The sequence below is a fragment of the Stegostoma tigrinum genome, chromosome 4 (assembly GCF_030684315.1).
Source record: "Stegostoma tigrinum isolate sSteTig4 chromosome 4, sSteTig4.hap1, whole genome shotgun sequence".
In the NCBI taxonomy this organism is placed as follows: Eukaryota; Metazoa; Chordata; class Chondrichthyes; order Orectolobiformes; family Stegostomatidae; genus Stegostoma; species Stegostoma tigrinum.
In genome coordinates, this window is record NC_081357.1 from 90072862 (window position 1) to 90089702 (window position 16841).

Below are 16841 nucleotides of genomic sequence, written 5' to 3' on the forward strand. Positions count from 1 at the left end.
ACCGGTTCTTCCTCTCACCCATCCCTTCCTCCCACCCCAAGCCGCACCCCCAGCTACCTACTAACCTCATCCCACCTCCTTGACCTGTCCGTCTTCCCTGGACTGACCTATCCCCTCCCTACCTCCCCACCTACACTCTCTCCACCTATCTTCTTTACTCTGCATCTTCGGTCCGCCTCCCCCTCTCTCCCTATTTATTCCAGTTCCCTCCCCCCATCCCCCTCTCTGATGAAGGGTCTAGGCCCAAAATGTCAGCTTTTGTGCTCCTGAGATGCTGCTTGGCCTGCTGTGTTCATCCAGCCTCACATTTTATTATCTTGGAATCTCCAGCATCTGCAGTTCCCATTATCTCTAATGGTCAGTTTACATTGGTTTCAATCATTCTACTGATGTCTCTTATAGTTTGAGTGAAATCAGTGAGTTCTGCTGACTTTCAAAGGGAGCAGTTGTATCTGTATCTCCAGAAGATCGGGGGAATTATGCCTGATCAAATCTACAATGGCGCCCTCTGCTACTAATCACTGGCTAGGCCCAAGACAAGGAATATTTGATGATATCAAACAACATCAAACCACCTTTACCCAGTACCACATACTGGTGGCAGCTGCAAATACCAAAGCTAGAACAGGTGTGTTGAAAGCAAATTATGCTTAACTACTTTTATTTTATTTTTGCTAAGGTCCACAGTGAAGGTTCATGAGGGTAATACATTTGATGTGATATACATATACTTCAAAAGGATGATTTGTAAGTGGCAGCACAGGTAAGGTTGATGAGTTCTCTGGAACAGATGGATGAGATCCTGGGTTCTTAATAGAAATGGCTCTAGAGATAATTGATGGTTTGGTTGAAATCTTTAAAAATTCCATCAATTCTGTAAAGTTCCCAGCAGGTTAGAAATCGTCAAATGCCAGAGGAGGGACAGAAAGCAGGAATCTATATTTCAATAAGCTTGAGGCCTATCAATGGGAACACACTATAATCTACACTTAAAGTGATGACTAACAGAACATTTAGAAAATCATTGCACGCACAGGTAGAGTCTACATAGCATTCTGAAATGGAAATATTTTTGAGAAATTGATTTGATTTGTTTGAGGATATAATAGACAGGATAAATAACAGAAACCCAGTCCATGTAGTAGTGTATTTTGATTTCCAGAAGTTTTTTTATACATTGCCACATAAAAGATTATTGCACAAGTTAGAATACAGTGCTGGGAGCGATGTATTAGCATGAGTAGAGGATTGGCTATTTACCAGTAAACAGTTAGGATAAGTGAATAATTTTCAGGTTGTCAAACTGTAACGACTGGACTGACACATGGGTCAACGCTGGGACTTCAGATATTTATGATGTACATCAATGACTTGAATGAAGGGAATGACTGTATTGTAGCATGTTTGCTGCCAGTACAAAGCTAGATAGGAAATCGAGGAGACAGAGATCCTAAATGGAATTAAATGAGTGGGCAAAAAAAAATTGGCAATATCAATATACCAAGGAAAAATATGAAGCTGTCAACTTTAGCAGGAAAAATAGAAAAACAAAATTTTATTTAGATGGAAAAAGATTGCAAAATGCTGAAGATCAGCAGGATCTGGCTGTCCAGGGCATTGTTGAGACTCCATCTACAGCATGATATACTGTTTGAATTTTTTACCTAAAGAGAGAGGCATACTTGTGTTTGAAGCGGTTCCAAGAAGGTTCACTACACTGATCTCCAGGAATAACAAAGGTTTGAGAAACATTTGAGTAACTTAGGTCTGTATTCTTAGCAGTCTAAAAGAATGAAAGGTGATATCATTGAATCATACAAGATTCCGAAGGAGGCCTGTGGGTAGATGCTGAGAGGATATTTCTCTCATTGGGGAATCGAGAACTAGTATCAGAATCTTGTTTTGGAGATTAAGTATGGTGTTGGGCCTAAAAATTTGGGGATTGGGTTATCGTGAGTGATTACATTGTAGTCAACTCATTGCATATGCACATGCAAATAGAATACCAAATATGTGGGCAGGATTAAAAGTTCCTTCTGAGCCCCAACATCCAGGTACGATACTTCAATGGCACCCAGAAAGCATTTCACCCTCTGCAATCCAGAGGCATCACTCAACACTGTCAGTAGCCTCCACTCACCTCTAAGTTGCCCACAGCTAGACAGAAAGTGATTCCATCAACAATGCCTCCCCAGTGGTTCTGCTAAAGGATTGACCTGGTTTGGCACCTGAAGGGAGAACATGCAATTGGTAATTTGTCAGTGTAAATGAAGTATTTGCTCTTCAAGGTGGCAAAGATCATAAGTGTGGAATATGTTGATGAAATGGCTTTGATGATTTTCTGCATCTTTGCATCTTGTAGATGGTACACACTGCTGCTCCCGTGCATTGATGGTAGTGGGAGAAGATGTTTGTGGATGTCTGCCAATCAAGAAGGCTGCTTTGTCCTGGATGATATTGAGCTCCTCAAGTGTTGTTGGAGCTATAGTCACCCAGGCATGTGGGCAGCATTCCATCAGATTCCTGACTTATGCCTTAACAGGCTTCAGGGAGTCAGGAGGTGAGTTACTGCTTACAGACTTTCCAGTCTCTCCCTACTGTTTATATGACTGGTCCAATTCACTTTCGGATCAATGGGAAACTCCAGGATGTTAGTGGTGATGGAACCAGTGATGGTTAGGCCGTTGAATGTCAATAGGAGATGGTTAGATTCTCTCCTCTCAGAGATGGTCATTACCTGAACTTCTATGGTACATTGTCTTGCCATTTATCAGCCAAAGACTGAATCTTGCTCAAGACCCAATGAATGGAAGCACAGAATGCTTCATGTTCTGAGGAATTGTGAATAATGCTAAACATTATGCAGTTATCAGTGAACATCCCTACTTCTGACCTTATAATGGAAAGAAGGACATTGATGAAGCAGCTGAAAATGCTTTGGTCTGTACACTATCCATGCAGTACAAGAACTAGGGGTTGTTCGGCACAGTGGTGATAACCCTATCGCTGGATCTGAAGACTTGAGTTCAAATCTCACCTGTTCCAGAGGTGTATTTTAACATTCCTGAACAATTTCATTTAAAAACAAACAAAGGAACTACTACAAAGATAATCTGGATCTGAGATGATCAACTTCTAACAACCTCAATCACTTTCTTTTGTGCCAGCTATGTTTCCAAGCAGTGAAGAGTTTATCCCTGATTTCCAAGAACTCCAGTTTTTCAGGACCTCAAAGGTAGCTTTCCCATGATTACTACTAGTGCTACTTGCTAGTCAGAATAGAAATAGCAGGTTATATTGGATGAACATGCAGTTGGAAAGATGGTGCAAGAGGGAGGGTTTCAGATTCCTGGGACATTGGGACCAGTTCTTGGGGAGGTGGGGCCTGTAAAAACTGAATGGGGTAAATATTGGCATGACTGTGGCTGATGTTCTAAGGCAAGTATTTGTGAGTGTGATTGTGGGGGGTTTCAATTTGAATGGCCATAATCTAAACAGGGTAACAATCAAAAGAGAAACAAGGACAGTAATAAAGGAAAGAACAGTAAAATGAAAAAAGGGTAATCTAGGGTATCAGTCAAATAGGGCCAAAGTCCAAGAAAAGTTAGGATGGTTAAAAATGTCAAAAAGGCAAGCATAAAGGCTTTGTATCTGAATGCATGAATCAACAATCTGATGTAGACAATCTGAAACAGCAAATCAAAGATAATAGATAGAGATAACAGGGATGTGATTACAAGGAGATCAGAACTGGGAACTTGACATTCAGGGATAGACAGAAGGGAAGGAAAGGTAGTAGGGTAGCACTGTTAATAAGAGATTAAATGAGGACCGTTGAGAGAGATGACCTGGGCTCAGATGATGTAGAGTCCATTTGGATGGTGGTAGTAACAGCAAGGAAAAGAAGATATTGGAAGCGGTGGTGTATGGACCCCAAAACACTAGGAAAGGATATAAATAAACCAATAACAGCAGCATGAAAAAGGAAAAGAGCAATAAATATGGGTGACTATAATCTTTACAGAGATTGGCTCAATATATTTGGAAAGGATCACTACTACAATGAATTCATTGAGCATACTAGGGACGTTTCCATGGAACCAACAGGGAACAGGATCTCTTGGATTAGGTAATGGGTAATGAGGTAGGTTTAATAAATGACCTCAGAGTAAAAGATCCTGTCGGAAGTAGCCATCACAGATAATGATAGAATTTGTGTTCTGATTGGGTGTAACAAACATGGATCAGAAACAACTGTGCTTGAGTTAAATGAATGAAATAAGGATTGAGTTAGCTAAAGTGAACTAGCCAGATAGATTACTAGGAAAGACAGTCAGCAACCTGAAGCAGAAATCTGAAGCAGTAATTTGCGACTCTCCACAAAAATACATCCCACAAAGGAGGAAAAATTCTCAGACAGTAATAAACTAACCATGGCTGACCACTGATGTTAAGGAGAGTATGAAGTTGAAAGAAAAAGTATATAAGAAGGCAAAGGTCAGTGATAGCCCTGAAAACTGGGATGAATTCAGAATCAAGCAAAGGAGGATTAAAAGGATAACAAAGAGACAAAACGTAAACTGAGGACAAGCTAACAAAGAATATAAAAATTCACAATAATAACTTCTTTAAATATATAAAAAGGAAGACAGGTTAAAGTGAACATGGTGTTCTTAGAAACTGAATCTGGTGAGATAGTTTTTGGAAACAAGGAAATGGCAGAGGAGTAAACAGATATTTTGCATCAGTCTAATGAAAGATATTTTGGACATAATAATTAAGAATACCAGCAGTAGTGGGGAATAGTTCAAATAAAATATTGTTACAATCACTGGAGAAGTAGTATCTAACAAACCAATAGGGCTAAAGGCAAATCGTTTCTTAGCCTTGTTTGCTTACCTCTTAGAATTCTAAAAGAGGTAGCTACAGACATACTGGCTGCATTGGTTGTAATTCTACAAAAATCCTTGGATTCTGAAGAAGTACCAGAGGATTAGAAAACTGCTAATGTGACACCCCTATTTGAAAGGGAGGGAGCCCAAATGCAGCTAACTATAGACCGATTAACCTAACATCTGTTGCCAGAAAAGTATTCAAATTAATTATTAAGGGGGTAATGGAATATTTAGAAAATCAAGCAGAGTCAAAATGACTTCCTGAAAGGGAAATCGTGTTAGACCAATTTATTTGCATTTTTGAGGTAGTCTCAACCATTGTGGATAGAGGGGAACCAGTAGATGTGCTGTATTTAGACTTCCAGAAGGATGTTTGTCAGTAGATATTACGCCATGATGGTGGAGCTAATACATTGTCATGGATAATGAATTGGCTAATGGGCAGAAAACAGCAAGTGGGGATAAAGGATTCTTTTTTTCTGTTTGCCAATCTATAACGAATGGGGCTTTGCAGGGATCACTTCTGGTGAAACCATACCTGGAGTAGTGTGAGAACCTTTTGTTGCCTTATTTAAGGAAAGATATCATTTCATTGGAAACAGGTCAAAGAAAGTTCATTAGCTTGACTTTAGTATGGAGGGATTGTCTTATGATCAAAGGCTAAACATGTTTGGACTCTTTTCAATGGCATTTCGAAGAATGAGAGGTGATCTCACTGAAACATATAGGATTCCTAAGGGGCTTGATAGGGTAAATGCTAAGAGGATGCTTTCCCTCATGGGAAAGTCTAGGAACAGAGGGCATAGTCTCAGAATAAAAGGGCACCAATTTAAGACTGAGATGAGAAGGAATTTCACCTCTGAGGGCTCTAAGTCTTTGGAATTCCTTCCCCATAGCTTTGGGAGCAGAGTCCTTGTGTACATTTAATACTGAGCTAGATAGATTCTTGATCAGTAGAGGAATCAAGAATTACAAAGAAAACACAAGAAAGTGGACATGAGGAATATCAGATCAGCCATGATCCCAATTAAATGACGTAGCAAGCTCAAAGGAAAAGGAGCTTACTTCTGTTGTTATTTCATATTAGAGATAGGACCCAGAGGCCAATCAACGGCAGCCTTGATGTCAAGATCAGATGCTAAAATTTCATTACAGAACCAAGATTCAGTGTCAGTGAGTAGGTTGTTGCTAAATAACAGCTGATTGATCCTATTACCAACAATATTTTCCACCATTTTGCTGGTGATCAAGAATACATTGATAGGCAGTTATTTGTCCAGATCATATTTGCCCTACTTTTGTTTAGGACATTCCTGAACAATTTTTCACAGAATTAAGTATATATCAGTGTTCTAACTGTACTGAAATATGCTGACTAAGGACAACGTGAGTTCCGGAGCAGGATTAATCAGTAATACACTTAAGATATTGTTGGTTCCCTTTGTCATTCCTGTATCCAAAGCTTTAAAGCTATGTCTTGATATTATGAAGAGTGAATTGAAATTGCTACACAGTTGTTATGCTGGGGGCATCAGGAGGAGGGCAAGATGGGTCAGCAATCGGCACCTCTGGCTGAAGGTTGTTGTAAACATTTCAGCCTTGTCCTTTCACGCTGATGTGGATGGGGATATTTGTGGAGTCTCCTCCTCCTCATAGCACCTTAACTGTCCTGAACCATTCTCAACTAGATGTTACAGAGATTTGATTGGAATTATTCATTCTGGGATTACATATCTTTACAACGTATAGCTGTTTAACAGGGATAAAATGATGATTTGTAGCTTCACTACAGTTTCAGGTACGGCTAGTGAAGCTTCAGGCTTGCTTCTTTCACATTTCATTGAACCAGGGTCACTCCCCTGACTTGATGGTAATGACACATTGAGGGATATGCTGGGCAATGATTGAATACATTCTGATTGAATACAGTTCTGCCACCACCACAGTCATCCACATTGCTTCATGTATGTCCAGTAATGAGCTGCTTGATCTGATCTTCATTCTGAATGAAATGCTTCAGTGATATCAGCAAACCAGAATGTGAAGTACAGATGCACAGAACCATATTTTTGATGTTTATTACCGCTAACCACACACCCCTCCTTGTCAACCTTTGTGCAGTACATCACCACTTATACTAGTCTCCCAAATAGATGGTATCTATCTCCATCTATGGACTACTCACATCCTCATCAATATATCTGACACTGCTGCCCACTTTCATCCCTCAGTTAATACTCACTGAGGAGGCGGCACTGGAGATTGGTGGAATCTGTGTACATGGACATAGAAGACTGGTCTGTTCAGCACCCAGTGACAAAATTAAGCAGAATAGTTTTCAAAGCTTTTCATCTTGCACTCATTGGGACAGCTGCAAGAATACCAAATTTCAATAAAGAACAACAATTTGTATTGCATTGATTTGTGGAGGGTTGTCATGGAGAATACATGAGGGAATTATCATCCCTCATGCTTTTCTTGAATTCAAAAATTTACAATGCAGTAAGTTGGTTCTACTTATGCAGAACATTTTTCTTCCTATGAACATATTTAGATTCTAGGCAGGGTTAAGTAAACCAATCACATTGTAAATCTGACTAATCTAAAATAGATTGTTAGTATAATTTGTAGCACACCTGAGACTGTTCTGCAAGTGATATCCAATAACGTAATGTTCGGCACTGTTAGACCTGGCCTGATACCGGGAGATGCTAGGCCTTGGTAAGGGCTCTGATGGACTTGCAAAGGAGGAATTCTTTCCCAGTTCTGCTAGAAACCTGAGGAGTGAGACCTGTTGAGTTACAAATTTGATTCTGAATTCTGCCAGCCATAGGAAAAATTGCTGTAGTTCAGGAATAGGCCATTAAATGGGCAATAATTGTTGACTAACTGGTGGGTTGTTTGACAGATTGTTACCTGGGTGGGCAAGTGGAAAGATGACCATGGAATTGCAGTTAAATTTGTGATGAACTGCCCTCAAATAACAGTAACATTTTACCTATGGTATCAGGCTGCACAGAGGTTGGAATTGGATTAGAAATACTAAAATTGTGAAACTAAATCAAGTCACCTGCTGTATACTGATGGTAATCAGTGTAAATATCTGCAAATTTGCAACTTTCAACATAATCTGTACCTTTCTCAATTTTCACTAATTAATTTGGATTTTTTTGAATACATGATTAGTTTGTAGTAGCTGGCAAATATGGAAGTAAAAACAAAGTGTAATGCTTTCAGAAGTGGTATTACTTCCAGATAAAATGAGCAGTAGCTGAACCACTGAATGATAGAAAGGAAAAGAGGCAAAAGGTTTGTGTGGTGTGGTATTAAAGCCAGACTGATTTCTCTGCAACTGTAACCAGGAGGGATCAGCTGCAAATTTGGACTCCTGTGAAAATTCATTTAAGGAAGTCAGACAGCAAAGCCTGCAGCAAAGGCCCCAAGGATACTTATTTCTTTCTGTGATCTGTAGTTTCCACAAGGCAGCCTCAGAATATTTTCAGCACACGGCCTTTAACATTTTCAATCTAATGAGTTCATGTAAACTGTTATTAGGAGAGACGGTCAGACTTTGATGTTCACGAGGACACCGCTTCCCTGCGATTAACAGTTCATGATCAATCATGCATATGTATTGGATATGGGACCTATAGCTGAAGTATTATTCCTGGTAGTTCTGGCTGTTCCTCCTGCATGAACATGAGACGAGGGTGGTTAATGTTAATCAATTCATAAAAACAGAAGTAAGTTGCATGTAATCAACAGTTATTTCAGTCTGTTAGCTTACATGTGGCCTTATGATATAAATCGGTTTGTGTGTGTGTGTGTTTGTGCAAATATGCCAGCGCCCTCCTGGAACTTGCACATCCCTCTCCTAGCCCCACCATCGACACAAATAATTGGAGTGGTCAACACTGAAGGTTAAAACTTTGAAAACAGCTTCTGCATCAGAAGAAAAAAGTTGGCTGCATAGTCATTCCTTCTTATGAATATTTGCCGTATCATGCGCCTTTCACCACTGCATTTGTCACCAAAGGAGTAATGAATTAATCATTTGCACAAAGCAATTTAGGAGCATTCTATTGTGTGTTAGAAGACACCCAAATGCACTAAGAATTCTACTAACAAGCAAATATAGATTATCAGTCAGACTCTCAGTATGGTTCACTTACCCTGGATAGAAGCTACATATATTTATAGACAGGGACTTGTCCTTCTTTCTTTCCTCTGACACCATGGGGCTTGCTCAGAGGTTAGTCTTGGTCCTGCACAATGAGCAGTTGAGCAGTGAGAAAATAGTAGCCAAGAAGCCATTCAAATCTACTGAAGCGCTTTTCCATTATTTATTGCGCAATGTTTTTTTTAAATTTTGTTTTGTTTTAGCAAGATAAGCTAAGTTACTTTTAAGACTGAAAATGACTGGAAGGGAAAGAACATTGAAACTGTAAACATGATATCTGCCTGATCATTCTTAAAAACACAGGCTCTGTTGTTTTCCTACTGGGATATCTTTTGTCTATCTTAGTTTGTATAGTGGAAATAAAATGAAAAAGAATGACATATACCTCTGCCATTGCAGGCCAACTTTACAATAAATCATGTGGGCTGCTTTCAACTGTTCACTAGCCATGAGACTGAGGGAATGAGCTGTAAGTGCATGTCTTCTTTTCTAAGGCAGCCAAGTTTCTTCGGAAGCATTTTACTTGAGGTTCCCTTTAACCTTACTCTTTCACTTTCAAAAGTATAATGGAGGAAAACCAAAAGCATTGAACATTCAAGATTTGGCAACAAAATCACACAAAAGCTGTTTGTCTTTTTTCTATTGATCTTCAAAACATTGGGCACTTCATAATTTGAACTCTGTTTGGATAATACTTTTGTTTCAGATTAGCTGAACAATGAAGGGTAGAAGAAATAATTGTGCATGAAAAAATGTGGGCATGTGTAGGAGGGATATCCCAGTTATTATAATGACAAACAGACAGTCATATTCAAATTGTGCAAAAATATTTACAACAAAAAGCATCAAAATAAAAAGGTGTTTAAAATTTTAAAGTTTCATAGTTAAATCTGCATTAGCACTAGACCTCTAAGAATTCATGCAGAAGTTTTACAATTCAATATCCAAATTGCTCATTTGAAAAATCAAATTTAAAATTTAATACCCATCCGCTGGTTGTCTCTTTTGTTAAAATGGATAATGGAGGATGTATAAAGTTTCAAAATTGTGTCAATTCTTTACAATTCAAAACATTAGCAGGTTCATTTATTTAGTTATTGATTCATCCATTCAAGATAAGCACTGTTTCCAACAAGAGAGAAACTAGCCATCTCCTCTTGATGTTCAATAGCTTAACAATTTTTTTTCAGTTTCATCACTGTCAACCTGCTGGGGTTACATTTGCTAAAAGCCAAACAATCAAATCATACAATGTTTGCTCATATATGTTAAAGTCGAAGAATTCTGTGGTGAATAACTTACCTCTTCCCCACCCAAAGCTTCTCCTTCTCTGCAGGGCACAAGTCAAGAGTGTGCCAGTTGCCTGAATAAATACAACCCCAGCTAGACACACGAAACTTGTCACCATTCAGAAAAAAGCAACCTCCCTAATTATCACCCAAATTGTTACCTTCAACGTACACTGTCCCCATCAGTAAAACACAATAGCTGCATTGTGTACTATCCACAAAATGCACTGCAGCAACGTGCCAACACCCTCCAAAGCGTCTTTCAAACCTGAGATCCCTACCATCTGGAACAACAAATGTTACAGATATGTAGGAACATCAATTGCAAATTTACCTCCAAGTTGCTCACCATTCTGACTTGGAAATGTATTGTTGTTTCTTCACTTGTTGTTTCAACATCCTGGGATGCCCTTCCTAACAGCACTGTGGGTGTCACTGCACCCCAATGACTGTGCCAGTACAAAAAGTCAGCTCATTGTGACCATGACATGGGCAGTTAGAGATGGACAATAAATGTTTGCCTCTGAAGAACAAGAACAAAAATCATCATAATTATTACTAAACTATTCATTTTGTGCAGATTATTGGAGGCACAAAAACATCACACAAGGGTTTTCATATGAATAGATTAACCAAAACATTACCAGAGAAGTGAATCTTTGTTAAAATTGTTACTAATTCTGTAAACATTGCTTGAATTTTCTCTTTAACATTTGCAGAATACATCAAAATGATTTCATCAATCAGTATTTCATCTCAATAATTATTCAAGAAAGGAATATCAATGTAACTTAGCTGTCGGTTCTGGTTTCTTTTAGTTTGTGTTGATTTTAATGTTTTCTTTACATATAAGATCATAATCTTGAAACTAGGCTGTTCCATTAGTGATTTACTTTCAAGTATCCACAGCTTGGAGCATTTGACTGTTAGAGTCAGAATTCACAGCTAGGGTGAAATATAATAAGCAAGTGAGCAGGACTAATTGGATAGATCTTCCAAACAGCCACGATGTGCTGAGTAGCATCCTGCTGAGTTGTATTCCATGATTCAACCTCAGACTGCGTGTTTGTTTAGCAATGCCATTTATAGACAGCAGCGCAAATATTTGGGAACTTACTGACCTTTTAAACTCTGAAAAGCACAGTCATGCCAGTTTTACCCTCCAGTCATGCCAGTTCATCAAAGGAAGAGGTTACACTTCTGCAGCATGTCAATATATCCACAAGATGTCCTAAAGAGTTGTCTCTTGAATTAATTCTTTTCAAAATGCTGTTACTGAGATAAACAAGGTAAATGCCAGTGGCTTAAAGCAGTTGTACTTCAGAAGTAATGGACAATTGGTCAAATTGTGTTAACTTTCCTTTGTGATGAAGTATACATTTCTTGCACAGAATGTTATTGATTAAAAGTAAGTGACTGACTACTGTTCTTCCCCACATGCATGTAAAGCACCTCAGGCTACAATCATTTCAAATGTTTAATGCAGCACATCAATCGTTTTAAGAGCATGGCGACTGCTGAGGGATTGTATAATTAGGCACTGATTGCTGTTCCAAAATCTCCAGAAAGAATAGCAATATTGCAGCAGAAGATTTGACATGAGTTACCAACTTGAAAAAAAAAGAAGCCTTGGAGACAGATTTTGCAATTGACCCATTAATTTCAAGCCCTGTTTTGTTGTGATGCCGTATTGGATCTGGGGCCGCCCAGCTGGTCCAGGAGTTTATTCATAAAGGAGACAATAAGTGTTTTCTCTGTAGTTCTTAATCATGTTCCAATAATGCCATTACGACAAGCACAGTATTTTTCGTGTAGTTAGCATGGATGAAATAACTTACGGGTTCAATGGAATTCACAATAGGTTTTCCAGTCATGAAATGCTGAGACGGTGTTGAAAGGCTCCACAAAATTCTGTTCTAAAGAAGGAGCAATGGACACAAACCTTTCTGTCCACAGATGCTTCTGGGCCTGCTTGAGTTTTGCCAGTAGCTTTGTTTTTTTTATTTCTGATTTCCAGCATCCACAGTTCGTTTGGGTTTTTCTCCACAAAATTCGAGTGGCACTTTGATTTCACCTACAGACGATGCACTATCTTAGCATTTGTTACTTCAGCCTGAAATTTGCTGCCAAGAACACAGAATTGTTACCTTGCTGCACTTCAGAAAAAGTCCATTTGGCCTGCCTTAATTCTCCAAATGAATGTCTTACTTAATGCTTCTCACTGCCTTCTCCCCCAACTCTGCACAGAGATTATTTTGTTATTAAGCAATGTTTCCTAATCAATCTGTTCAGAGATGCAATTATACACTTCGGGAGCGAATGGGATTTAATTCCAGGTCTCTTGATTCAGGGTAGGGATACTACCACTACACCATAAGAGGACTCACACCAATTGATCCTTTTCACATAATTGTCTGATTCCCTATTGAGTTGCTTCAGTTGAACCAGTCTCCACCACACTCTCAAGAATAATATTCCAGGTCCCCTTGGTGAGTAACGGCGAACAATGGTGAGTTTTGTGGCATTTGCAAGTTACTTATGTATAAATCATCACATCGTGACCAACTCTCAATCCCAAAAGTTATAGGACACAAAGCAATTTGAGCTAAAGATCCAGGTTAAATACCTGAATATCTGTTCCGAACTAGTAACCAACATTCCCTGAATTCAATCTGAAACTTATACCATAAATCTAAACAAGGGTGGTTATTATAAAGGTTGGCTGATGTAGATTGGGATTGAAAGATTTGACAGTAGATAGGCATTGGGAAATATTTAAAGAATTAATGCTTCATTTTCAAAAATGCATTCTTTAAGGCAGTGATGCCCAAACAGGAGAAGGAAGAAAGCCATGACTGTAAACATGTCAAAAAAGTGAAAACTTAATGATTGGTAGAATTTTAAAATTTAGCAAAAGGGCATTGATAGAGAATAAACATAATATGAAAACAGCATAACATGGAACAGAAAAATGAATTGTAAAAGCTTCTGTAAGTATCTAAAAAGGAAAACATTAACAAATATCAATGTAGATTGATTACAGACAAGTCAGACCTTTCTAATTTACTCATGGGATGTGGGCATCTCTGGCTGACCAAAATTTATCGCCATCATTTAGATGCCATTGAGAAGGTAGTGATGAGCTGTCTTTTTGAACTCCTACAGACCATGTACTGTAAGTAGAGGCACCATATCCTTTGGGGGAGAATTCAATGAATTTGACACAGCAAGAGTAAAGAACCATAATATATTTCCAAACCAGCATAGCGAGTGCTTTGGAGGGGAACTTGCCAATGGTAGTGTTCCCATGTATCTGCTGGACTTGTCCTTCTACATGGAAATGGTCATGAGTTTAGAATGTGCTGTTGAAGAATTTTTAGTGAATTTCTACAGTGCATATTACAGATAACACACACTGCTGCTACTGAACGTTAGTAGCCGATGCTTGTGGATATGGTGCTAGTCAAGGTGGGTGGGGGGGCTACTTCGTCCTGGATGGTGTCAAGCTTTCTGAGTTTTGTTGGAGCTGCACCTATCCAGGTAAATGGAGACCATTCATCACACTCCTGACTTGTACATGGTGGACAGGCTTTGCGGAGTGAGGAGGTGAATTACTTGATGTATTAGTCCTAGCCTCTGACCTGTTTTTGTAGTCACTGTGTTTATGTGGTGAGTCTATTTGAATTTGTGAGCAATTGTACCCCCAGGATGTTGATAAGGGAGAATTCAGCAATGGTAATACCATTAAATGTCAAGGGGTAGTAGTGGGATTATCTTTTATTAGAGATGATCACTGCCTGGCATTGTGTACTGTGAATATTAATTGCCACATATAAGCCCAAACCAGAATATTGTCCAAATCTAATTAAACTTGAACATTTACTGCTTCAGTATTTAAGGAGTAATAAATGGTCCTGAACATAATGAAATCATTGGTGAACATCCTTATTTCTTAGCTTATGATGGAGGGAAGGTTATTGATAAAGCAGCAGAAGATGGTTACGACTAGGACGCTAGGAACTCTTGCTAGAGATTTTCTGGAGCTGAGATGACTAAGCTCCAACAACCACAGCCATCTTCCAATACATCAGGTATGACTACAACCGTGGAGAGTTTTTCCCGATACCCATTGATTTCAGTTGTGCTCGGGCTTCTTGATGCCACACTCAATCAAATGTGGCCTTGATGTCAAGAGCTGTCACTCTATGGTGGCCCGTACAGTTTCATTTCTTCACTGAGACTTTGTAACATTGATGCAACTAAATGGTTTGCTCGGTCATTACAAAGGACGCTTGAGAATTAACCACATTGCTATAGATCTGGAGTCACGTGTAGGCCACCACTGGAATTCAGCTCATTTGTCCATATTTGAACCAAGGCTGTAATGAGTTCAGGAGCTGCGTGGTCTTGGCAAAACCCAAAATAGGCATCACTGAGCAGGTTAATACTGAATCGGTGCTGCTTAGCAGCATTGTTGATGATACTTCCACACTTCCCTGATAATAGACAGTAGAATGATGTTTGGCTATTGGTTGCTTTGGATTTGTCCTGCTTTTTGTGTACAGAACATACCTAGGCAATTTTCCACATCTCCGGTTAAACATCAATGTTGTAACTATACCGGAAAAGCTTGGCTCAGGGAGTGGCAAGTTTTGAAGCACAAGTCTTCCGTACTATTGCTGGATTGTTTTCAGGGCTCACAGTCTTTGCAGTGCCCCATGCCTTCAATTTTTTCTTGGTATCACATGCAGTGCATAAAACTGCCTGAAGACTGGTGTCTGTGTTAATGGGGGCTACTGGCTGGGGCCGATTTGCATCATTCAGTCAGCACTTCTAACTGAAGATTGCTGAAAATGGTTCAGCTTTATCTTTTAGACGGTAGTATTTAGTTTTTAGGCAGTTCATTGTATTGTGGGAGTCCTGGGAAAATTCATTCATGACATTCTGGTTGGAGTTGTCTAACTTGTATAACGAAGGACTAGACAGCATCTCATTTTTAGGTATGTTTGGTGCTTCCCCTGACATGCCCTCCTGCACTCTCCATTGAACCAGGGTTGGTCGCCAGCCTGTCAGTAATGGTTGAATGAGGGATATACTGGGCCAAGAATTTGTAGATTGAGCTGGAATACAGTCTTGCTGCTGTTGGTGGCCCATAGCACCTCATGGATGCCCAGTCTTAAATTGCTAGATCCTTTTGAATCTATCCCATTTAGTATGGTCTTAGTGCCACACACATGATGGAGGGCATTCTGAACATGAAGATGGGACTCCACAAGAACTATGCAGTGGCCACTCTTCCCAATACTGTTACAGACAGATTTATCTACAGCCAGCAGCTTGATAAGAATGAGATGAAATATGTTTTTCCCTCTTGTTGGTTCCCTGACCTGCTGCCGCAGACCTAGTCTGGCAGTTATGTCCTTTAGGACTTGACCAGCCCATCAACAATGCTACTGCCAGGGCACTCTTGGTAGTGGACATTGAAATCTCCTGCCCAGAGTATATATTGTTCCATTGCCACCATCTGTGCTTCCTCCAAGTGTTGTTCAACACAGAGGAGTACTGATTCATCAGCTGAGTGAGTATGGTATGTCGTAATCAGCAGGAGGTGTGCCCACGTTTAACCTCAAGCCATGAGAATTCGTGGGGTGCAAAGTCAACGTTAAGGACTCCCAGGCCCAATCCCTCCCAACCATATACCACATTACCATCACCTCTGCTGGGTCTATCTTACCAAACAGGTTCTGCCATTAGTTTCTCCTGTGCCTTGCTCAATGTATGGCGGCCCGTCCAGTTTCATTTCTTCATGGAGACTTTGTCGCATTGATACAACTGAATGGTTTGCTCAGCCATGGGTCTGCGGTCACACGTGGGCCAGACCAGGTGAGTTTGGGAGATTTCCTTCCCTGAAGAACATCAGTGAACTATTTTTAGTAAGACATAGAGAAATGACAAAGAAGCAAAGTAAGTTCAGTCAGCAAGATAGAGAGAGAACATGGTTAATGTTTTGTCTTGCTGTCAGACCTGCTGTGTTTGTCCAACACACACTGTTTTAATTTCAGAATTTCTGGCATCCACAATTCTTTTGTGTTCAAGCTGAATAACGCCTTTGCCTCTATCTTCACCAAAGAGGATGCAAGAATTCTCCCTGAAGTAATTACGATTCAATGGTCTAATAAAACTGTGGAACTGAAAGAAAAACGATTTTAATTTTAAAAATCTTTCAAAATGCTGTTAATTCTGCAGCAATATCTGTAAATTAGAATGTTGCAAATGTGGCCTCACAGTTTAATAAAGTCACATTTAAGAAAAAAAATAGGGAGCTACAGAGCTGCTAACCTGTCATCAAAAGAATTGAAAATACTGGAATCCATTACAAAGGATGTTATTACTGAATATTTAGAAAATAATTGTCTGATCAGGCAGAATCAACAAGGACATAAGAAGAGGAAATCATGTTTGACAAAAGTTAGCAGC